At 46.3% G+C, this 25,425-nt stretch overlaps 1 protein-coding gene across 2 annotated transcripts in view; it reads left to right on the forward strand.

Annotated features, from left to right (window-relative positions):
* Positions 1-25,425, forward strand: part of DPP6 (dipeptidyl peptidase like 6) — a 795,051-nt gene that overhangs the window by 389,527 nt on the left and 380,099 nt on the right. The gene's annotated exons all lie outside the window — the stretch shown is intronic.

The raw sequence follows: 25,425 nt of genomic DNA on the forward strand, positions 1-25,425 counted from the left end.
CCGGGATCCCCTGCATTGCAGGCAAATTCTTTACTGCCGAGCCACAGGGGAAGCTGGACATAACAAGGTCTGAGTTTCAGAAGGACTGGAAGAATTGCAGACTCAGCCTGGGAACCAGTTTTCTGCAGAAACGGAACCTTGCACAGCTCATGCAGCTGATGACGCTCTGGGCTGTGTGTCTCTCAGCTTCACATATCACTTCCTTTCTTTGAATATCAGTTTCTACCTTGGTAAAAAGAGGGAATTGAACTGAATTATCTACTCATCAAGTTGTCTAAAGACTTTGTTCTGTATGTGCTGTAAACCAGCGCTTTTAAATGGTGCCCAAAGCTTTGGGCCAATCCATTTGGTTCCATCAAACAAACCGTTAGAGAGGAAATGAAACCAACCATTTAATTACGGTACTGGTGTGTGTCTTGTCAATTACAGTGGCCCCAGTGCCCAGGGTGTATAGTAGGCACTCAGGAAACATTTATTTAATGATTTGAAGTAACTAGTTGTGTGAGTCACAGCTCCAGGAAATAGAGGGCGTGATCAGATGGAGCGTTTGAAGAGATAAAGGAAGTGACAAGTTAGACAGCAGCAGGCAGGACTTGGAGAAAGCAGTGGAAGACAGGGAGACATTCTGGGGCTGGAACAGCAGGAGGACACAGTCACCCTTTGGCCCAGGGAGTAGCTGCTGGACCCCGGCAAGTTTCTGGGCCCACAAGAAGGCCGCCCACCGGGCACGAACTGTGCCCGTAAATACCCCGACCTCTCCTCCTGACTTTCCGATCTCCCAATAGAGCTTCCCACTGGGCAGACCCAGCTAAAACCCAGAGCACGAGGAAACCAGGTCCGGGCTGGCCCCTGAGATCAGGCTTCTGGGGCGAAGAGCAGGGAGAGAAAGGAGCAAAGTGGACTGTAGGGTGTGACCCTTACAGCGCCCAGGTCACTGTGCGACTGGGGTCAGCCTAGTGACGTGACCTTGAACTGTCAGAAACTCTATTAGAGTTTGCTCACGCCTCTGTAGGGGCTTTCCTGGTGGCTCAGATGGTGAAGAATCTGCCTGTAGTGCAGGAGACCCAGGTTCAACCCCTGGATCCCTGGTCAGGAAGATGCCCTGGAGAAGGAAACGGCTACCGAACTCCAGTATTCTTGCCTGGAAAATCCCAAGGACTTAGAAACCGAGGTTGAGGGCAGGTGGAGAAGAGGGTCCTGCCTACTGACTGGTTGAGGGGAGGTCTCCGTCACCTGTCGTTCTGTATTGGTACAGCACGTAGGTATCTCTGAATGCCTGAATAGACAATACAGGGAAAAGGACTGTAACAAAGCTGTGTTGTCAGAGAACAGTTTTATTGGCGAAGTGCATCTGAGTGATGATGCATGAAGTGGAAAATTGTAAAAGCCCTCCTGCCCCCACCTTAATCAGGCTTTTAAATTAGTGGCATTTTGCAACCCAGCTGAGGGTTTTGCTTATATTGCTTTAAGTCAAGAATGCAAAGAACTGTTGCATGTAGGTTTATTTTCTCTTCCAAAATCTGGAAAGCAAATTAGTCAGGTTATTCAAAGCTGCTGATGAAAGATTCCCATTTCAGAAAACTACCTGCAGTGATAGAAAAAAATTAAAAGTAAGAATTATATCGAGGAAATAGCAGTGTTAAAGAAATGTGGTGAATGATCTCTTAGCCTGAGGCCATAGAGACTTCATGGAGTTTGCTTAATGGTCTTTTGTTTTCAGTGTCCTTTTTATGGGAAGAAAACAATCAGCCACTTTCCCACTGATGGGGTTCTTATTGTTCAGTTGCTAAATCTTGTCTAACTCTCTGTGACCCCGTGGACTGCTGCACGCCAGGCTCCTCTGTCCTCCACTATCTCCAGGAGTTTGCTCAAATTCGTGTCCCTTAAGTTGGTGATGCCATCCAACCATCCCATCCTCTGTTGTCCCCTTCTCCTCCTGCCTTCAATCTTTTCGAGCATTAGGGTCTTTTCCAATGAGTCAGTTCTTGGCATCAGGTGGCCAAAGTATTGGAGCTTCAGCTTCAGCATCAGTCCTTCCAGTGAATATCCAGGGTTGATTTCCTTTAGGATGGACTGGTTGGATCTGCTTGTAGTCCAAGGGACTCTCAAGAGCCTTCTCCAGCACCACAGTTGTGGACACATGTGTAAGTATTTATGGGCTTCCCAGATGGCTCAGTGGTAAAGAGCCTGCCTGCAGTGCAGGTGATGTGGGTTCGACCCCTGAGTCAGGAGGATCTCCCAGAGAAGGAAGGTCAGGACCTGTGGTGGAAGGCTTCTGCAGTGTAGGGCCCCTGACAGCCATCACTGCAGACAAAGCAGGTGTGTCGTACAGCTGAGGACTTGGGCTCTGGCCTCTTGGTCATCAGGAGGAAGTACTGAAATGACCCATGAAACCACTGAGAAATGACTTTCGGGAAAATATCAGCCACTGGGTTACTTCATTTTTTTTAATAGAGCCATAAATACTCAAAACATGTTTATATGAATAGATCATTGAACACAAAACTCTAAAAGAATCATTTGTTTGCTACACAAGGAGCTGAATATGTTTGTGAAGAAAGTAACGTGAGATTTTCTGACCCCAAAATTACCACTTCCACTAGTGACACTCCTTATTCATAGTTCAACACTCTAATCAGATATTATTTTGTTGAAAATAAATGTGCACTTCAAAAGATCAATCAAGATCATTATATTTAATGTTGTAAGCAATTTTATGTTATAATCCATTTTCACGTGCTGTTTTTTTTCCACCTCCCTCCCCTAAACGGAGTGTGTAGAGACACATATGTTCATTGAATGTCTTTATATTAATGTCCTTAAATTTAGGGATAAGTGCATTTGGTATTGTTTTGTATTCATGAAGTAGTTTTGAAAAAGCTTGAGATTGAGGACCTGACCTCGGGTCCCATTCTGCTTGACCTCTGTGTGACCTTGGGCAAGTTCCTTAACCTCTCTGAGCTTTGGGTTCTTAACCTGTATTATCATAAGGATCATCTGTCTAGCCAGCTAGTCCTCAGCCCCTAGGAGCACAGGAGCATTGACATCCGTGTGGCAAGGCTCCTGCCCTTTGGAGAAGGTGTGTGTGAGGCTTCCTCCAGTCTTAGCGCAGCAGGGCCTGCTTTCAGGGCTCAGCTGGGTTGTGTCTTGTAACAGCTGACCTGGCATGTCACTGTACGCCCGCCACCCGCCCCATCGCCCGCCCCAGCACAAAAGGGAGTCCAGGGCCCTGCTGTCTCTCTGGCTTCTGGAACACAGGCCACCCTTTCTGACAGTTCTGGAGCAGAGGCACCTTCAGCCACCATCCATCACCCAAAAGACACTGGTTTCCATCTTCCTTCCTAGCTGCTTGGATGCTGGAAGCTTCTTTTCCCAGGGCGGCAGTCAGGCTTAGGGCAGCTAGCCTCACCCCTCTCCTGCAGGCCGGGCTGGGCTGGAGGCCCCAGACTCGATGTGTTTCTCAGGAGCAGACGGCTCTCTGGCCGGGGCCGACTTATTGCTGCAGGTCAGATAGGAGGCTCCAGGGCTGTGGAAATGCCAGCTGAACGGTCACTGTGTCTTCCACGAGGATACCACACGAGGGGCTGTTGGTGTTACGTTCACATGCTAACAGGTGCTGCTCTCGGGGTCTGCTCCATGCTAGGCTTCTTCCTGGACACGTCGCGGTCATCCTCACTTCAATGTCACAAAGTGTGTGTCGTCCCCAACCTACCGCTGATCATGCTGCACACCAGCTCCATGCATGGTCCCTGTTAGGAGTGGGGTGTCTGGGGATGTTGAAATCTAACCCTAAGTGACGGCATCTGGAGAAAGGGCCTTTGAGGGGGAGTTAGTGACTTGCGGGACGAGGCCAGAGTGCTGGCCAGCTCCCTTCTGGCCATGTGAGAACCCAGCGAGAAGATGCCTGCCTCTGGACAGGAGGAGGGGGTCTTGACCCAGAACCTGGCCAGGTGGCGCCTGATGTGGGACTCCAGCCTCCAGCTGTGAGGAATGTGTTTCTGTTGTGTAAGCCACCCGGCCTGTGCTGCTTCGTTACAGGGACCTTAGCCAACTGAGACAGTCACTCAGCTAGCAGAGGCGGAGCCCAGTCCAGCTGGGTCTGCATTTCCGAGGGTCATTTGAATGCTTCTTTCCCGAGTGGAGTTAAGTCTGTCCCATCCAGGAAATAAGTATTGTGTGTGGAACATCACCATCACTGGGCCCGTATCCTAGGATATGACAGGTCCTGATGAGGTCTTGTCCTCAAGGGGCTGATTCCAGGAGTGCTCAGTAGGGGAGAAGACACATGTACCTCATGCAACAGCAACCACGTGAGAGGTGAAGACACACAGCCCCCGAGGGCAGGACCCTTCAGGTCTCCCAGAGCCAGCCCCGCAGTCCAGGACTGCCTCCAGCCTCCTCAGCCCTGTGCCCTGCAGGTGCAGGCTGGACCCAGGGCGACCGTGACCTGATCTGTGTCCAGGCTGGAAAGCAGGACTCATCCAGTCCACACCCTTGGCCTCCCCACCCTCCTCTGGACAGAAACAGGAGGTGAGAATAGACAGGTGCTCTTCATAAAGTAGCTTCTATTGCCCAGATCATTCAAAGGAGGGAATAGCCCGTCAGGGCAGCTGGCTAATCCATCCGGAAGGCAGATATTCACTTAGGATCTATAGAAAACACTGTACGGGGAACTGTGACCAGGCGTTCCCTGGAGGAACTTCACATTTAATGGAAAAGAAACCACCCAATCCAGGCTGAGGCCGAGAACTGGTTGAGGGCAGCAAGAAAGAAACACTGCCTCTTCTTGCTGCAGGTGGGGTCAGCTCCTAGGGCGTTCAGGGTGACGCAGGAAACCTAGAACAGCTCACTGGTTCTGGACTCTTTGCAGAGGCACGGGCTGGGTTAAGGGAGCAGTCAGAGAGGTGAGCTCTAGGGAAGAGCAGTCCCTGAAACCGCTACCTACCCTCAGCTAAGCCTGAGAGGCAAAGGGTGGACCCCCATGGGCTACATCCCCCACGGGAGGTAGTCAGGAGAGGAACCTGCTCTTGCCGGGGTAACCTGGATGTAGCCGGGAGAGATCAGACAGGCAACCCCTGGCTGATTTGGTTAAGTATAGTTGGTTTACAATGTTATGTTAGTTTCAGGTGTACGGCAGGGTGGTTCAGTTATACGCGTATTCTTTTTCAGATTCTTTTCCATGATAGCTTGTTACCAAATGTCGAGTATAGTTCCCTGTGCTATGGAGTAGGCCCTTGTTGGTTATCTGTTTTGTATATAATGGTGTGTATACATTATCTCAAACTCCTGATTTATCCCTCTCCCCCTTCCCTCTTTGGTGACCATAAGCTTCTGTCCTACATCTATGAGTCTGCTTCTGTTTCGTAAATAAGTTCATTTTTATCATTTTTTAAAAAATGATGTCACATATAAAGGATTTGTAATAAATGATTCCACGTAATTATTTCATATGTAAATATTTGTCTTTATCTGACTTCATTCAGTATAATGATCTCTAGGTCCATCCGTGTTGGTGCAAGTGGCGTTATTTCATTCTTTTTTAATCTGTTGACCAATCTGAAGCCATGAGTAAAGATGAGCAGGGATGAAGCTTGCAGGGTCAGAGGGCAGCCTCCCGAGACATGGAGCAGGGGGCAGAAGGGGGTTGAATGAAGTTGGGAAGGGACAAAAGGGCCCTTGAACTCTTCCTCTGGAAGGCAAGAAGGATAAAGCACATTGGAGATGAAGTAGCCTTGCCTCCGGTGGGACTGGAGACCTTGAGCTGAACGGTTAGAAATCTGGTCCCTATCTCCTGACAGCAGTCTGAACCAATTTTCTTATACTAGTTTTGAGGAATTCTTAGATCAGTTTTGAGGAAACTTGCTAAACCAGTTAACGTTGCTAAACCAACGTATATGATGCGGAGCTCTTGTGAAACTGGTTCTCACACCTTTGTCATTGTAAACATCACCTGTGGGGTTAGTAAAACAACTGCTCTCTGCTCCAACCCCCAGGGACTTTGGTTCTAGAGGGTTCAGAGGGCCCAGGGATCTGCGTTTTGACATCACACCCAGGGGCGCTAAGCAGGTCTGCAGTAGCACTTTGAGAAATACACTCAGTTGTTTCAGATCGTCTTTCTCATCATGTCAACTTGTTTCTGTCATTTGTTTCTGTCCTAGGGACTAAATCATTATTATTTCTTTTGTCCAAACATCTTTGGATGGCTACATTTGGAGACTTAATTAAGTTCTGGCCTGGGCCAGTTTTTCTTCAGATAAGTAGACTAATTAGCTTGACATTTCCTTGTAGATCCAATTTTCCAGCAAAACATTCGCTGTTTGTTTCCCTGTAAGCTCCCCGAAAGGTCTCCTCATCTGTTACATAACATCCAAAGTAAAACAAATATTTCTGGTTTTTCTTTCACGTTGTATATGTCATGGTTAAACCCAGGCCCCATGGGTGTCCTGAATATGTCAGAAATTGTGGTTATTTTTGAAAAAATCATTTTTACCTATAACAACAATAATGGTATCCTTAATGTTTAAGTGCAGTCGTTAAAAAAATGACTTGAAATGGATTGATGAAATTAAAGTAAAATGAACAACGTGAATCTGGTTTAAATTATAAGCTCACCTGGGTTGTTTGATCCATGTAGCTTGAGGTTTCTAAAATTTTGTCACTTCAAGTGTAGAATTTGTTTTAATGTTTTCAGGTAGAAATTGTTTGGGAACGCAGCATGTAAATAGCTGCTGAAATGTTGCAGAAACCAGTTATTGAGAAACCAAACACCACACTCAGAGGGTTGGAGAACTCACGTTTATTACACCGGGGGTCTCAGAGACATTAACATGCTAAGCTCTGAGCCCTGAACAGAGGGGTTACAGAGTTTTTATAGACCTTATAGGCGACACTAGCTGCTAATAGGCTGGTTTAAACTAAGGGGTTTCGCAGCCATGCAGGGAACAGTGGTCAAGACGGGGAGGGGATGCCTGACCTTTACACGGATAGGCATGATTAAGCAGGTTTGCAGGGGCTGGGCGATTGCAAAGAGCAGGACAAGGGTGAGTGAGATAAGCTCCAGTTCCTGGTATTTTAAGTCCCCACTTTCTGAGACTGCGTGACCTATGTGATCTAGACCTTCTTGCAAGGGGCAAGCTGAGTTACAGAGGCAGAAGGTGCAGGAGGTGATGTAAAATTTTAACTTTTCCTCTTCATTAAAAGCAAACAAACAAAAACCCAGCAAACAGAAACAGCCACCATAACCCGTGTTTCCCTCTGTGTTACTCTTGCAGAGGCATAATTTTGCACCCAGAGGCAGGGGCATCCGCAGGTCGCTGGATGTGTCCTGTTTGCCCCACCCAGGGATCCAGACTGGCCCCTTCCAGCTGGTTCTTCCGTCTTTGGTGTCAGTAGGTGCTTCTCACACTGCCAGGGCCTGAGGTTTTCTCCTGTTTTTCTCTTTGGCACATTTTAGGTTTTTTGCTTCATATTTCTACTTGACCTTTTGCTTGAGCTGCTCTCTGTGCTGGGTGGGGTGTTACTGCCACGATTCCAGTTTTCTAATCAAGGTGCTTCCTCTTCTGCTCTGCGAGCCCAGTGGGTCCCCTCTGGGCATTTGCTTCTCTTCAGCACGTCTGAACTGTGCTTCTTGGACTCTGAAACTTCTGGGTCGTGGCCTTTGTGCTCATGGCTATGCCAGAGGCAGAGAGTTCCATTGAAATCCTGGATTCAATACAGATAGATTTATTTGCAAAACAGAAAGAGACTCATAGACAAGAAAACAAATTTACTGTCACCAAAGGGGAAGGGGGGAGGGATAAATTAGGAGTTTGGGATTAACAGATACACTCTCAGTTCTGTTCAGTTCTGTCATTCAGTCGTGTTCAACTCTTTGCAACCCCATGGACCGCCACACACCAGCCTTCCCTGTCCATCACCAACTCCCAGAGCTTGCTCAAACTCATGTCCATTGAGTCGGTGATGCCATCCAACCATCTCATCCTCTGTCATCCCCTTCTCCTGCCTTCAATCTTTCCCAGGATCTGGGTCTTTTCCGATGAGTCAGTTCTTTGCATCAGGTGGCCAAAGTATTGGAGCTTCAGCTTCAGCAGCAGTCCTTCCAATGAATATTCAGGACTACTGAATACACGCTACTATATATAAAAATAGTTAACCAACAAGGTCCTACTGTACAGCACAGAGACCCATACTCAATATTTTGCAATAACCTATGAGGGAAAAGGGTTTCCCTGGTAGCTCAGCTAGTAAAGAATCCGCCTGCAATACAGGAGACCCAGGTTCAATTCCTGGGTTGGGAAGATACCCTGAAGAAGGGATAGGCTACCCACTCCAGTATTCTCTGGCTTCCCTGGTGGCTCAGACGGTAAAGACTCCACCTGCAATGTGGGAGACCTGGGTTCAATCCCTGGGTCGGAAGATCCCCTGGAGGAGGGCATGGCAACCCACTCCAGTCTTCTTGCCTGGCGAATCCCCCTGGACAGAGGAGCCTGGTGGGCTGCAGTCCATTGGCTCGCAAAGAGTCAGACACGACTGAGCGACTAAGCAGCAGCAGCAGCATGAGGGAAAAAGACTCTGAAAAAGAAGGGATATGTGTGTGTGTGTAACTGAATCCCTCTGCTGTGCATCTGAAACTAACAGAGTACTGTAAGTCAGCTATACTTCAGTGTTAGAAAGGAAAATCATTCTGAATATAGCAGTGTGTGCCTGGCCTTCCCAAAGTCCCTAACTATCCCTTTCCCCCCTGGTAACCATAAGTTTATTTTCTAAGTCTGTGAGTCTCTTTCTCTTTTGTAAGTAAGTTCATTTGCATAATTTCTTTTTAGATTCCACATATAAGGGATGTCATACACCTTCTTTATCCATTCCTCTGTCAATGGAAGGGGTTGTTTCCGTGTCTTGACTATGTAAACACCACTGCAGTGAACACTGGAGTGCATATATTCTTTTGTAGCATGTTTTCCTCTGGATATATGCCCAGGAGTGGGGTTGCAGGGTCCTATGGTAGCTCTATTTTTAGTTTTTCAAGGAATTTCCTTACCGTTCACCATAGTGGCTGTACCAATTTACATTCCCATCAAGAGTGTAGGAGGGTACCCTTCTCTCCACACCCTCTTCATCATTTGTTTGTGGATTTTTTGATATTAGCCATTCCAACTGATGTGAGCTGATATCTCGTATTTTGATTTGCGTTTCTCTAATAACTAGCAATGTTGAACATCTTTTCATATGCCTCTTGGCCTTCTGAATGTCCTGTTTGGAGAAATGTCTGTTCAGGTCTTCTGACCATTTTCAAGGGCCTACTGTACAGCACATGGAACGCGGCTCAATGTTATGTGGCAGGCTGGATGGCGGCGGGGTCGGGGGAGTCTGGGTGAGTTTTGTGTTTAGTCACTCAGTTAAATCTGACTTGGCAATCACGTGGACTGTAGCCTGCCAGGCTCTTATGTCCATGGATGATTCTCTAGGCAAGAATACTGGAGTGGGTTGCCATGCCCTCCTCCAGGGTATCCCCCTGACCCAGGGATCAAACCCAAGTCTCCCATGTTGTAGGTGCATCCTTTACCATCTGAGCCAGCAGGGAGGCTGCTGGGGGGAAATGGATGCATGTGTGTGTGGCTGAGTGCCTTCCCTATTTGCCAGAAACCACCACAGCATTGCTAATTGGCTATACCCCAATTCACAATAACAAGTTCAAAGTTTGGACAAAAGATTAGCATCTGAGTGGAGAAAAGAATCACATCCACTAAAGTATATGTCAATAGATGATACACTTTTTATGTAGAAATATTTGAAGAACTTTCAATGTCCTCTTAATTTGAAAGTGTAAAGAAAGAAAGTGTAGTCGCTCAGTCATGTCCAACTCTTTGCGACCCTGTGGACTGTAGCCCACCAGGCTCCTCCGTCCATGGGATTCTCCAAGCAAGAATACTGGAATGGGTTGCCATTTCCTTCTCCAGGGGATCTTCCTGACCCAGGGATCGAACCTGGGTCTCCCGCATCACAGGCAGATGCTTTACCCTTTGAGCCACCAGGGAAGCCCATTTGACTAAACTGTTAACTTTTTTTTTTTAAAGTGAAAAATCAGTCACTCAATCCATGTTGGATTCAGGGGGCCTTGACTGTGTGAGGTTGGGGGGCCTTGTGGGAGCAGCAGACGCGGGAAGAGGAGGGGTCCCGTCGGCCCCTGAGCGATCCTGTGACTCCCTCCCGTGGACTGTGGAGGGCAGGCCCTGCTCCGCTAACTTCACTGCTGGGGATTTCCCTTCTCAGCCCCTTCGCCAGCGCAGTGGCCTGGGACCACACAGAGCATGCTCTCTGCTTTGGTCCACTCAGATTCCTTGGGCAGTTATTGGCCAATTATTGCCTTTGTTGTGCCGTCTATGAGGGACTCACCTAGATCGAAGTGTAAGGAAATGAGCCAGCAGAGCAGAAATAGGGGTGTGCCTGCAACAGGCCGACGTGACGGATACTGATGGACGTGTGTCAGTTGCTAGATGTTATTTAAAACATGTTCTTGCCGTCTTAAAAGTCGTTTGTTGTCCTCCCGAATGTGAAAAATACAAGGATTAGAAAGCTGTTCTTACCATCCTGAGATGCACGCACTGCTGATTCTGTAATTCGTTGCTACCTTCTACTTATAGTAAATGGTCCGTGGTACATAAAAGAAAATTTATGTCAGTGGTGTTCATGGTGAATAACTATTAGAAAGAAAATACATTTAGACTATAGACTGGAGCCTTGTAATGAGAGGTCCTGCAGTAGAGTTTGTGTGGTTTATTTTGTCTCAATAATTGTAATAGTTGTAATGTGGGTATTTCCCTTTTGGGGTGTTTATTTCCAGCTTGGCCTGGTATTTGGTATATTTTAAGGCACAATGGAAATAACCAGTCCTGGTCCTTGTTGGTGTACTTTTTCTGATGTCAATAAATAAATTGAATAAGTAATTAATGCCTACCTTCTTCTAGAAGTTATTCTTCTATAGTTCTATTCTTCTAGGTTATTCTTATCTTAGAATAGAATAGTTATTCTATTCCTCTAAGTTATTCTTCTACTTCTTCTATATAGTCCATGGAATTCTCCAGGCCAGAATGCTGGAGTGGGTAGCCTTTCCCTTCTCCAGGGGATCTTCCCCACCCAGGGATCGAACCCAGATCTCCCGCATTGCAGGCGGATTCTTTACCAGCTGAGCCACCAAGGAAGCCCAGAAGTTATTACAAGTGGCTTATAGAATCCTTCTCTGACTTCTCGTTGCGTTTTGGATTCAACCCAAAATACATGGCATCGTCTGCAAAGCGGGCCATGTTTTGTCTTCGCCCTCCCTTCAGCTTCATCCTGGATGCCGCACACCAGGTAACTGAGCCACGCTGAGCACAGGCTCACACCCTCTGCACTGAGCTTTCGCCACGTGGGTAACCTTCCCAGGTACTCACCTGACTAGTTCCTGCACATCCTTCAGCTCTCAGATGTCACTTCCTCGGAGAGCTCTGGCCTGCCGCCTTGCCCTGCCTCCCATCATTAGGCCCCTCAGAGCCCTTGGCTTTCTGCCTGTTGTCTTTGTCCCCAGGGTCATTTCCTTGGCCTGATGTCCCTTCCCACCAGGTGTGAGCTCTGGGAAGTATCTCCTTACTTCACTCGTGACCGGTCCCAAGGCTGTTGCACACTGTGCACGGTTCACCTTTGCACTGTGAAATACTGTGATGTAAAATTGGACAACAGGAAGCATATAGCTGAACAGACAAGTGTGCCCTGAAACAGCCCTGTAACCTCCATCTGGGTCAGAAGAGTCCTGCCGGCCTCCCCAGACTCCTACCTTTCATCTTCCCCTCTCCGACTGTGACTCCGCTCTCCCCGCTAAGTTATCCACCATCCTCAGTTTTATCGAAATTCCTTTCTTGCCCAGTACTGAACTGTTTTTGTTGTGGAGTTGCTAAGTTGTGTCCAACTCTTTGCAACCCCCACTGATGATTTTGAACTGCAGTGTTGGAGAAGACTCTTGAGAGTCCCGTGGACTGCAGAGAGATCAAACCAGTCAATCCTAAAGGAAATCAACCCCAACTATCCATTTGAAGGACTGATGTTGAAACTGAAACTCCAGTACTTTGGCCACCTGATGTGAAGAACTGTTTCATTGGAAAAGACCCTGATGTTGGGAAAGATTGATGACAGGAGGAGAAGGGGATGACAGAGGATGAGATGGTTGGATGGCATCGCTGACTCAATGGACATGAGTTTGAATAAGCTCCAGGAGATGGTGAAGGACAGGAAAGCCTGGTGTGCTGCAGTCCGTGGGATCACAAAGAGTTGGACAGGACTGAGAGTCTGAACAGTGCTAAGTTGTGTCTGACTCTTTGCGACCCCATGGACTGTAGCCCACCAGGCTCCTATGTCCATGGGATTTCCCAGGCAAGAATACTGGAACGGGTTGCCATTTCCGGCTCCAGGGGATCTTCCCAACTCTGAGACCAAACCTGCGTCTCCTGCATTGGCAGGCAGATTATTCACTGCTGAGCAATGAGGGGATGAAATTATTCAGCGTATATTCCTTAGAGTTTTTTCCATTTCCCTCCCAGCTCTATTTGTTATCTTCCTTAGGACACTGCATGTAGTAGAAGGTTGGTATTTCCATTGAGGTGTAACATTTCATTACATGGAATACACCCTGTGGTTGGCGAAATAATCCTCTCCCCCATCACAGAGATGTCCTCATGCCAAACACACGGACCTGTAGACGCGTTAGTTTCACAGCAAAGGTGATGAAGGTGGCAGATGGAATTACATGGTTTGTCAGTTGTATCCCTGTAGTTCATAATTTATCTGATGCTGTGTGCCTTTCTGTAGAGTGAATTACATGACGATGCTGGCATAGACCGTTCTCATTTTCTTAATTGAAGTATAGTTGATTTACAATGTTGTGCTAGTTTTCGGGTGTACAGCCAAGTGAATCAGTTATACATATACACATACCTACTGTTTTTTAGGCTTCTCCCCCCCCCCCATACTACAGAGATTGAGTAGGTAGCGGTCCCTGTGATCTACGGCGGGCCCTTATTAGTTATCTGTTTTATGTATAGGAGGACGTGTATGTCAATCCCGGTCTCCCACTTTATCCCTTCCCTCCTCACCCTTTGGTGAACGTAAGTTTGTTTTCCACATCTGTGGTTTATCGACCATTCTTGATTATAAAAATAGCTGTTACACATGGAGCTACTGGAAGGAGCCTTTCTAAGCCAGTTGTTATTCATCTTTAAATTGTGTGCTGCCCTTGGCAACCCCATGGACGGCGGCACACCAGACTCCCCTGTCCTCCACTGTCTCCTGGAGTTTGCTCAAGATGGAGTTCACGTCCATCGAGCCAGTGATACCATCCAACCATCTCATCCTCTGTTGCCCCCTTCTTCTCTTGCCTTCAGTCTTTCCCAGCATCAGGGTCTTTTCCAGTGAGTTAGCTCTTTACAACAACAACAAGATAGTGAATACCTCGGGACAGCCCACCCTCTCAAGACACTCATGATCACTGTTGTGCCAGCTGTCTCGGCTGCATTTGCTTCAACTTGAATTGCTCACCTTCTGTCTCGGAGGGGGCACACTCCAGCACTAATAATAGCAAGTGTGGGTTCTTGGGGGTCTGTGAAGGTAATTGCTGAATGTCAGTCAGCATTTCCCTGAAAAAAAAAATAACTATGCATACTTATGGAAGAGCTGGTCTTTTCAAAGAAAGTTACACATTATCCAATTAGCAAATTTGATATTTTGATATTATACACCAGGCACGTAGTTAAAATTTTCACCTCATTTTCAAGTGTGGGTTTGGCCATAAGATGCTTCACACAGATGAGCTGTGACTTGGGTCATGAGCACAGAACGTCTTCTGAAAACACAGTCCCGACGGGATGCTGGGCTGCTGGGCTGGGTGTCTCTACGTGACATGTGTCAGCTTCTTTGTCCCCAAGTTTCAGGAATCGGCTCAGGCTAGATAAGTAAAATAGGAAATAAAATATTTTGTGGAGAAATAGGAGTGTGCTGATAAGTCTAAGGGAAAATTTATTCAGGCCTCGGGAGAAAACTTAGGTCAAAAAATTCAAAACCAGGAGGGACTCTTCTCTCTCTTGGTTTCTTGTCTCTTTGTGTCTTGGTCTGATTCATTCCTTCTGTTCTGTCAGCCTGCTTCTGTTTCCTTCAGAATTCATGTGCCATACGGCAGTAGACACTCCCCACCCCGATGCCTCCTCTGTTCTCGTGTCTCATGACAAAGGCAGGAATAAATTGGAATATTGTTAGAGTCCAAGCTCGTAGTGCTTGCCACAGGACAGGTCAGTAATTCCAGAAGCCAGTTGCTGGGGAAAGGCGTGAAAGTGAAAGTCGCTCAGTCATGTCTGACTCGTTACAACCCCATGGACTATACAGTCCATGGAATTCTCCAGGCCAGAATCCTGGAGTGGGTAGCCTTTCCCTTCTCCAGGGGATCTTCCCAACCCAGGGATCGAACCCAGGTCTCCTGCATTGCAGGCAGATTCTTTACCAGCTGAGTCACAAGGGAAGCCCAAGAATACTGGAGTGGGTAGCCTATCCCTTCTCCAGTGGATCTTCCTGACCCAGGAATCGAATCGGGGTCTCTTGCATTGCAAGCGGATTCCAACTTTATTTGGAAAACCAATTGATCAAGAAGATGGGGGAACTAGTGTTCCAAAGAACCATCGTGCCTGAGACAGAATTCAGGATTCTTCTACACTGAAAGGGGAGGGAGTAGAGTCAGACATTTCCTGGTTCTGGTCAGCCTCCTGAGGGGATGTGTTAATCTCTTCCTTCCTGTGGTCATCCCCGGGTGGGCTGGTTAGGATGTTTCCTGTGAGCCAAGCAGCGGTATTTGAACATCTTGCTCATTACCTGCAAGGCAAGGTTCCCAGAGATGGGCCACTATGTAGAATTTAAGCTTATAACATCCTTTCAGTGATGAACTTGTAAGAGAATACAGAGATTCTTCCCTGTTACAGTATTTTAACCCCGTCCCTAAAATTCTGCAGCAGAATTCTGACCCAGGTTGGGCCGGTCACTTGAGGCTGGGGCAGGGCCTGGTGGGGGTAACAGAGTGGTTGAGGGAACCCCTTGGGTGGGTGAGGAGGGCAGTTGGGATCATTTGTCAAGAGGAGCCCATGTAGAAGACTGTATCGGGGGGCAAGCCCTTTTGAAAAATTAAGCTAAATTATTTTAATCTCTGTCATTAAACTGCTGGATATTCTTGTCTTTGAGACGTGTTTATAATTTAATAGTGAATGACGGCCTGCAGGAATTTTTGACATCAGGAAGTGAGGTGTTCAGTTTGCTTAAAGGCTGCCCTGTGTAGGAAACTTGTCTCAAAATTGCCTGTGGGTTTCAGTGAGTCAAGGCAAAGGCAGACATTACCTAAAGATGCTTTAAAGACATCATTATCATACACAGCAATGTGAGATACAAATGCTCAATTTTAAGTTCTGCAACTGAATTTCATAGCCATATTTTTTACTGAAAGAGGTTTCTCTTGGGCATGATATATTGTGAAATTTCTTCTGACCTTGATCGGGTCATAGTGCACTTACTTTTGTGACTTACAGAGCAACATGATACCTTTAAAACAGTCTATCAAAACAGGTCCAAGTCAGACTAAACTGTGAACGTTGGAATGTTGCCAGCCAAAATCTTGGCCTTCTCTGCCCACTGAAGCAGAATGAAAAAACAGAGAGAGAGAGTTTGGAGGAAATAGAAAGGTGGCTTTTATTCTCAGCCTGCTGAGAGGAGAACTCAGTGGGCTTATGTCTCAAGAACTGTGCCCCCCACCCCATGAGGAATATACGGCAAGGGCTCCTAGTCGGGAACAAAAGTGACAGGATCTTGATTTCTTCCTCTTGTCTTGTTTCAAAGACAGTCATAGACTGGCATCAGTAACCCAGTCATAGAGTCTGGTAGTGTGGAGGCTCTGCGACCTTCTTTCTGATGTGTAACTACAAGGGGAAGTGTGTTGTCAGGGTAAACACCAGATAAGGGATGCATTTAGCATAGAGTCAAAGGAGAAAATGTGAATTGTAGCTCTTGCAGAGTTAGGGGTCAGGAAAGCAGACTTAGTTACAGACATGCAGAATTAGGAGCGGTTAAAGTAAAGAAAAAAGGGCTTCCTTGGTGGCTCAGATGGTAAAGCATCTGCCTGCAATGCAGTAGACTCCGGGTTTGATCCCTGGGTTGGGAAGATCCCCTGGAGAAGGGAATGGCAACCCACTCCAGTATTCTTGCCTGGAGAATCCCATGGACAGAGGAGCCTGGTGGGCTACGGTCCATGAGGCTTTAAAAACTAGGAATGTTCAGGCCTGCTCACTGTTTTCTTTGTCTTCTTTGTTCTCAGAGAAGGGAAAAAGAAAAAGTCAGTCCCCTTTTTTTCCTTTTCACTGCAACAGGAATAACTTAACATTTTGAATTAATTTCATAAAGAAACTGTCAGACACTGTCAGTTAAACTAAAGAGCATAAAATTGTTTCAGCTCTGTTGTTGAATTTGTGGGTAAAAATAATGAAGAAGAAATTTTTAAAGACAGATGATTACAGTCAATATTGTGCCTGTTTTTTCTTCTTCACCTGAGAGAACTTATAGGATAGGGGCTCACGCTGCAAACAGTGTCTCTGAGCTTCAGGTAGCAGGTGCATGCATGCACACTTAGTCCCTCAGGCGTGTCCGACTCTCTGGGACCCCATGGACTGTGGCCCTCAAGGCTCCTCTTGAGGAGCCTTGGGAATCCATGGGATTCTCCAGGAAAGAATACTGGAGTGGGTTGCCATGCCCTCCTCCAGGGGATCTTCCCAGCTCAGGGATCGAACCCAGGTCTCCCGCATTGCAGGTGGAATTTTTTACTAACTGAGCCGCCAGGGAAGCCCAGGTGGACGAGGATGACAACTGCTGTAATAGTGGGGGATTTGATTTTAAAAGTCTGTGCCCTCAGACAGCAACATTATGTTAGAGTCATGTTATGTCAGACAGTCAACTTCAGAATTTCCAAGTTCATAGGAGAAAAGGAGAGTGGATCCCAGCTCAGCCAGTAAGGCTGGCAGAGAACATGGGGGAGGACCCAGAACAACCTAAGGATTGCGGTGTCCTTAGTGTAGTCCAAAGGAAGATAATGAAGAGAGAGTGACCAGGGGAAGGGAGGCCACCTGACTGTGGGTCAGATGCCCAGGGCATGACAGCTTCTCTCTGTCACTTAAGACGACGACGATCCATAATGAACCATCAGCCCTAGGAAGAAGGGCCCATCAACCAAATGTTACCTCTCATTGGTGAAGTCAGCAGAAGCCTTTTGAAGGGTAGGACTCTGCCCTCCAGCACGAGCCCTGCCCAGCGCTCACACATCGTTGGTGGCTTCTGTCTTTCAGGAATGGCTGCCGGCCCACCCCAGCCCTGTAGTCAGTTGAGAGTCAGTGGTGGCATTGGTGTTAATTAGTGTCTCGTGGCCACAGCACTCACCCGTCCCGCACTCACAACCAGCAGGAGCACCCAGAGGACTCAGAGGACAGACGCGAGCTGTCACGGGAGGGGGCGTTCCAGGGAGTGGAGAGTCCCCCTTGTGAAGGATGCCCGGTCTCCACGAGCCTGCCCATTCATATCTATCCTCTGGGGGTATTTAAACTATCAGCAACCTAAATAATCCCAGTTTTGATTTCCATTTTGAGAGCCAGAATCAATCTTCTAGCCTTAGTTTTCTTCCGAAAGCTGCTTGATGATGGAAAGGAGATTGATTAGCTCAAAGATGGATTATTCTGAGAAAAATAATTGAATTCACTTCCTCCTTCCCTGGTGAGTGGGCCATCTGGTTGACCTCTCTGCCTTCAGCAAAGGGAAATAAAACGCGCAATGGCCAGCTGTCCCCGTCGCAGCCGGCGAGGCCTGGGCCTCGGCTGTCGCTGTGGACCCTGCCCTCCTCCCCCCACCCCCGTCGCTCACACTTGCAGTTTCCTGTGCTCCCGTCTCCTGGGATGGGGAGCTTCTTTAGGACAACCCCAAGTGTCCTGCAGAAGTCAACCTCCAGCCTCATCTCTGTTTTTTAAATATTTTTTTAAATATGGACCATTTTTTTTTCTTCCATTTCTAAAGTCTTTATTGAATTTTGTTGCAGGATTGCTTCTGTTTCATGTTTCGGTTTTCTGGCTGGCAGGCATGTGGGATCTTAGTTCCTGACCAGGGATTGAACCCACGCCCCCTGCATGGGAAGGTGAAGTCTTAACCTCTGGGTCACTCCTGCTGGCTGTCCCTGTGTTCCTTTAGCCACAGCACACGCAGTACCTAAGGCGAGGTGGTTATTGCTGCATCACTGCGGTGGACTCTCTCAGATGCAACCTACATCGCCCTACTCCGGGGACCCAACAGAAGTTAAAGTGCTGATTTCCCCTCCTTGGAGCTTCTGGTGTGAAGAGAGTGGATGAAGGAAATGTGGTCTCTGTACCCTTTACCTTCTTTGTCCAGGACAGGAAGTTTTGTGTGCTTTTGAGTTTCCCTGTATCGCATGTCAGTTGTTGCCCAGACATGGTTTGGATCACAGTCAATAGTACCGCAATGTTGATTCAGGTTTCTGTAATGTCTATAATGGGCTTTCAGACACGTGTGCATTTATCCTCTGCCAACCACACTCTAGATTCCTCATCCCCACCCTTCCTTTCTTTTCTCCACCTTTGCAGTCCCAGTGTCTCTTTTTTAAATAATCACCCCTGAGTTATCATTTGATTCTCTGCTCCTCATCAGAAGGCATCAAGTGTGATGAAGGTACATGGAGCTCAGGACGAGATAAGATGCTGCAGATTGGGACTTCCCTGGCCGTCCAGTGCTTTAAGACTCTGCCATCCCAAAGCAGAGGACACAGTTTCAATCTCTGGTCGGGTCTCTAAGATCCCACATGCTGCTCAGCGCAGTCAAAATAAGTGAAATAAAGAGATGTCAGATTTTCGCACAGAGAGGACAGGGCCTCTATAGCAGACCTTGCTGTAACTGCACAGGTGGTCCCTGCAGGGGCGTCGGCATCCAATGGAATCTTTTTTGAATCAGTTCACAGGACATCCTGGGGTCTGTAACTAATGTAAACTTGGCAAAGAAAATATCAGCTCTGATTAGGAACTGCTAAGATAATAGCACTCTGGAAAGATGAATTTTATATTTAAAACAACCAAATGACCCAGGGAAGGGTTTAGTTTGGTTTTAGTTCTTTGTTTTCTTTCTGTCTGAGCTAAAAATAAGTATGAGCAGCAGTTACATCACTAGGTACAAGGGAATTGGCAGCCTTAGATGTCAGTTTGCATTAGTCTTTTAGAACCGATTGCTATTTATGGCATAGTTAATGCAATCAGACTTATATTAATGCTTTACTTTCTGCATCAGTCAACAATTGCATCTCTGACAGATGTGCAGGCAAATAACAAAGTTCCTTCTCATAAAGGCATCTGTAGATTCACTAATGCATTCTGCCCACAGTCCCTGGGCACTGTGGCGTCCTAGGTTTTGTACCAGGCATCGTGATCATGAACATCAGGATAACTTCCTTAAGTGGCTGCAGCCTGCAGATGACACAGGCATGGAATGCACCATTTAGTAGTGCAGTAATGTTACAGAAGAGCATTTATGAAGTGTTACATTTGTGTCCAATTGGAAAGAATAATGGACTCTGCCAGTGAAACCAGGGAAAGCTTCCTGAAATGTCAGAGATGATATTTTAGCTGACAACTAAAGAATGCAGAGGGATTTGCCTGTTGAAATGAGCCTGGAGAGGAACATCAGGAAATGGAAATCAACCATGTGGGCAAAGCTGCAGAGGGTGTGGGTGGGGTGGGGATGGGAACAGGGCAGTGAGCAGGAAGTGGGGGTGCTTAGCTCAGAGGTGGAGGGAAGGAGAGGGGACTTTCTTTGTAGTGATGTGCACTTCACTTGAGCACAGAAGCCAAGCTCCTCAGAGAGGGCTCTAGGTGTATAAGCGGCATATAAATGTGTCCCCGCTGCGCATCCTCTGCTCTGAATAGCACTGTTGACTGGCGTTTTCTATCACGTGCCCAGGGTTAGCCCCTTCTCACAACCTGCGCCCCTGCCGCCTGGGGCGGATCCCCATCACCCCTCCTAGTGGCTCCCTTCTGGGCACACCCTTGTTTCCTTGTTCCTCGCTCTCCGTGTAGCGGCTCCCCTGGGGGTCTGGTTCATGCCCTGCGGTGCTCACATGCCTTGCACTTAGAGGAAAAGCCAAAACCCGTGCTGTGGCGTCCGACCCTGCTTTCCTGGCTGCCCACGCCTACCCTCCTTGCTCAGCGTGGTCACCCCACTTACATCCCCGTGGCCCCCCCCCAGCCGCTGTCTCTCTGCCGCCCTCCAGACCAGAGCGCACACTGCCTTTTCCTCCACCTGAGTTGCTTGCCCTCCGATGTCAGCCCGTGTCTTCCTCTGTCTGGAGCAGCCGTAACACCCCACCACAGACCCGGTGGCTTAAACACAGATTTCTCTCTCCCAGTTCCAGGGACCGGAAGTCCAGGGTCAGGGTGCTAGCTGTTGGGTCTGGTGAGGGCTGGTCCTTGGTTTGCAGACAGCCGCCTTCTCTCTGTCCTCACATGGTCTCTCCTCCACGCATGCAGGTGAAGACAGAGGGGAGGCGAGCTTTCTTAGTGTGTGTGTCTGTTTATTGTCTGTCCCCCATCCCTACACTAAGATACAAGGAAGGAATATCGAAGAAATGAAAGCTGTTGGACTTGTCGGGTTGCTAACAATGCATAAGAGGTTCACAGAACAGGGCTTGGCAGAGTAAGCCTTGGATAAATATTGGATGGATAGATGCAAGGGAGATTTGTTCACCTTCTTAAAGTGAAAGTGAAGTTGTGTCTGACTCTTTGCGACCCCATAAACTATACCTACCATGTTCCTCCGTTCCTTCTTAGGCCAGAGTTTAACTGTAAATTAAATTTTATTTGTATCTCCCAGGTATGCATGTGGTACCAAACAGAACGGGGAATATATTATAGCCTCATTCTCATCATTCTAGGCAAAAAATACATAATTACGTTGAGAAATGCACTACTGAAGCTCAACATTTCAGGGGAAAGTTGCCCTTCTTGAGAAACAGGAACAATTTTGCTCAAATTTTTGATAATTCACTTCCTACAAGTTAAGATGAGGAAGTCTGAATTTTGGATGCCAAATCAGATAGATAGATGCTCAGGTTAGATGTTCACTGTTAATCTGCATTCTGACTCAAAAACCAGATCTATGTTCTGGTTATTATTAAATACCTGTGGAAGGATTAAATATGCACATGCATCAGTACTGGAGAGGAAGATGGAAAAATGAAAATTATGTTCTTTTGGGCTAGAAAGGTTGTTCATGTGTTTTTCCACTTTGTTTCCTATAATTATTGCAGCAGTATTGTTTGTGTTGTTTAAAAAATTACTTTTGAAAATAAAATTTGGGATTTAGTAAGGACGGTCTGCTTTTCTGAGGGTGAAATGACACTGCTTTTTAAATGTAAGAATGTTGCCTGAAAGACAGTGTGATGCATCTGTACTTAAGAAATGGCATCAGTGATGCAGAATCACTTCACTTAAGTAGACTCTGCTATAAACACCTGTTTGTTTCTTTTATTGTGCATTCTTCCATCTAATAATATATACTGAATTGGTTTTCTCTGCAAAATCTTTTCTCAGCCCAGTGAGCATGAAGGAGCAGAGCCTTTGTCCTTTTTCTGAACTGTCCTGACCTTGATTCATTTTCCCGCTTGGCGAGCCGTCTCAGCACCCTTCTTTCCCATGCCCTGTGTGACCATAGAAGGTACCCTGTGTTTGAAGTTTCCAAGATATCTCATCTCCACCTTCTTTCCTGGGCTGTCCCTCCTGCATCCTTGCAAGCTGTTCATCCACCCTCCTCACTTTCTGGTGAAACAGGTCATGAGGCAATGCAAATGGTTAGAAATTCTGAAGTTTTGTTTGTTTGTTTGCTTGACATAATTTTGTCTTTGTGAAATTTCCTTTTGATTGCAACTCTGCCTTCTGGAGCTCTGCAGAAGTCTTCTCTTGTCTCGCATGTGATAATTCAAGTAGAGGCTCTAAGTATTTGATTTTTGAGGTTGAACTCTTCCTTAGCCTTACTTCACATGACATGTTTTGCAGTGTCTCTGTCTTTGGTCCTCTTTACGGACATACTGTGTCCATCATTGTCTTTAACGATATTCAGCCCAGACTTGGACACCATACCGTGAGTGTATTTGGGCCAGGGAAAGGTCTACTGGAACATCGCTGCAACATTCATTCAATTGCATTTTTGCAAGTAAACTAGTTATGCTCCTGGCCACTCAAGAAATTGATGCAAAAAAAATTGATGCAAAGTAAGGAAGCACAAGCTGGAATCAAGATTGCCAGGAGAAATATCAATAACCTCAGATACGCAGATGACACCACCCTTATGGCAGAAAGTGAAGAAGAACTAAAGAGCCTCTTGATGAAAGTGAAAGAGGAGAGTGAAAAAGTTGGCTTAAAGCTCAACATTCAGAAGACTAAGATCATGGCATCTGGTCCCATCACTTCATGGCAAATAGATGGGGAAACAGTGGTTGACTTTATTTTTCTGGGCTCTAAAATCACTGCAGATGGTGATTGCAGCCATGAAATTAAAAGACGCTTACTCCTTGGAAGGAAAGTTATGACCAACCTAGACAACGTATTAAAAAGCAGAGACATTACTTTGCCAACAAAGGTCCATCTAGTCAAGGCTATGGTTTTTCCAGTGGTCATGTATGGATGTGAGAGTTGGACTATAAAGAAAGCTGAGCACAGAAGAATTGATGATTTTGAACCATGGTGTTGGAAAAGACTCTTGAGAGTCCCTTGGACTGCAAGGAGATCCAACCAGTCCATCCTAAAGGAGATCAGTCCTGGGTGTTCATTGGAAGGACTGATGCTGAAGCTGAAACTCCAATACTTTGGCCACTTCATGTGAAGAGTTGACTCATTGGAAAAGACCCTGATGCTGGGAAAGATTGAGGGCAGGAGGGGAAGGGGATGACAGAGGATGAGATGGCTGGATGGCATCACCAATTCGATGGACATGGGTTTGAGTAAACTCCAGGAGTTGGTGATGGACAGGGAGGCCTGGCGTGCTGCGATTCACGGGTTCGCAAAGGTCGGACATGACTGAGTGACTGAACTGAACTGTAAAGTCTTAGTTGTTGGGTTTTTTTTTAATCTCTGTACACTATTTTAGTTTTTTTTTTTTTTTCATATAAACTTCTAAATAAAACAAAATTTCAAATCTGAGATCATTCTTATTAGAAACAGGATTTAAAAGATATCCATTGTTTGAGCTGATGAAGACAATTCAACTAATTTAATTATTCTGTCTTGAGAAAGATTGATCTTGAGTGTGAAATTGTTCTAGTTTTGGATGTTGACTCTGAATTTAATCTGAACGATATTTGAGAAGTGCCCACTTTGGGTCTGTGAGAGATCATACACACTATGATAGTGTAAGGAATGCACTACTGCAAGATATACGCTATTCACATTCTTAGTGAGAATGGCCTATTTCCTCTGTAAACTTGGGTGAAATGAAAAGCTGCTCAATCAGTGAGATCTGATCACTTCTTATCATTGGCCTGTGATTTCCTCACATAGAAAACTCTATCCAATAGGAAAGGAGATTGACTCAGTATATACCTTTTTGTCATAATTTCATGCTTATGTTTAGTCTTATTTTTAAATGCTGAAAACCACTTTTTAATGGGCAAATTAAGTTCTTGATGGCAAATAAGAATGCTGGTCAAAACTTCTAAAAACTGTAGCACTCTTTCCTGCTCAAGTTATAATAGTCCTCAAACCTAGATGGCTGGTGTTAATTAGCTCGAGTCAATTTTTTTCCTAATTCTATAACCTAGATGGCCAGTATTAAATATTTGGATGTCAGATGTTAATTATTTGCTGTCCTGTGGTTGAGTATTGTCTTTATTTTGATTTGCAGCCATTTAATACATTCTAGTGAACTTTCAGCCTTGGATAAAGGTGTATCTGTGCATTGCATTACCTACTTTTTGACACCATCTCCATTCTGCTGCATTTTGACTTGGAGTTAATATGAGTTGTAGTATGGGTACTACAGGAGAGAATATTTTGTGATCTTTGTATAGACAGTAGTGAGTAGTTCATTTGCAGTGTAGCCTTATGCCTAAATTTGCCCTGGAGAGTTCCAGTTGCTCTTGCATAATTAATAATTATCATTATTATTGGTATGTAACTACTGTATTTATTATTGTTTATTAATATTACCCCCTTTGTCTCCCCAAGGATCCTAGTTTGGACTGTAAGTTATATAATCATTCTGATTTGAAACTGAAAATTTGGTCTCAGGAGCCCAGGTGCTGGATAAATTTCCTAGATTTAGTAAATCTTTACCATTCTTAGCAATGTCTCCAGATTCCCCCTTTCACCCTCAATACCTGCCGTAATACAAATACAGCTCTGTGGAGGGGACTAAAAACCTAGAAAAGGGGTAGATGGGTTACCTAGTCAAGTGAGACCTGGGAAATCTTGAAGCTTTATTTGATGGAAGAAGGTACAGGATGATGAGAAGTAGACAGACACTGATTAACACTGGCACTTAGTATGTGCTGAATAAATGTTTGAGTTTCACAGCTGAAACAGAAGTTCACAGTGCGGGTGTCAGTAAAGAGAAAGATGAGAGAGGTTGAGGCTGGAAATACTTATCATACCTGGGTTTGATTTGATGACATTTAATAGGTTGACTGTAATGGGAAACTCCATAGTCACCCTGTAATGTGGAACCAAGTTTACTGGTGGAGAAGCGTTAAGGTACAGAAAAGGCTGTAAACATAACATAATATCCGATTCTTCTTGAGATAAAGCTTTTCCATAAAATGAGGGACAGGAGCCTGGGTCCTTTGGACCCTGAGGCAGAAGGAAGAGAAGGGAATTGATGGTCGCTTCAAGGATGAGAATACCCCGGCGCTCTTTATTTCTGTCTGCCTGTGTTGGGTCCTCCTTGCTCCGCGGGCCCCTCTCTGGTTGCAGAGAGTGAGGACCACTCCCCAGCTTCAGCGCACACGTTTCTCACTGCGGCGGCTTCTCTTGTTGCAGAGGATGGACTCTAGGGAGTGAGAGGGCAGGAGTTGTGGCGTGTGGGCTCAGTAGTCGTGGCTCTCGGGCTCTGGAGCACAGACTCAGTAGTTGTGGCGTGTGGGCTTAGTTGCTCCAAGGCATGTGGGATCGTCCCAGACCAGGGAGCGAACCCGCGTCTCTGGCATCTCCTGCATTGGCAGGTGGACTCTTTACCACTAAGCCACCATGGAAGCCTACACCTGAGATCTTGATTTGACTGAAGTGTGGTTACTTGGATTATTTTAGTTCCTTATTTAACTCACAAGATTTTCTCTTTGTGCTGTTG

This window comes from Dama dama, chromosome 18 (assembly GCF_033118175.1).
Source record: "Dama dama isolate Ldn47 chromosome 18, ASM3311817v1, whole genome shotgun sequence".
Classification (NCBI taxonomy): domain Eukaryota; kingdom Metazoa; phylum Chordata; class Mammalia; order Artiodactyla; family Cervidae; genus Dama; species Dama dama.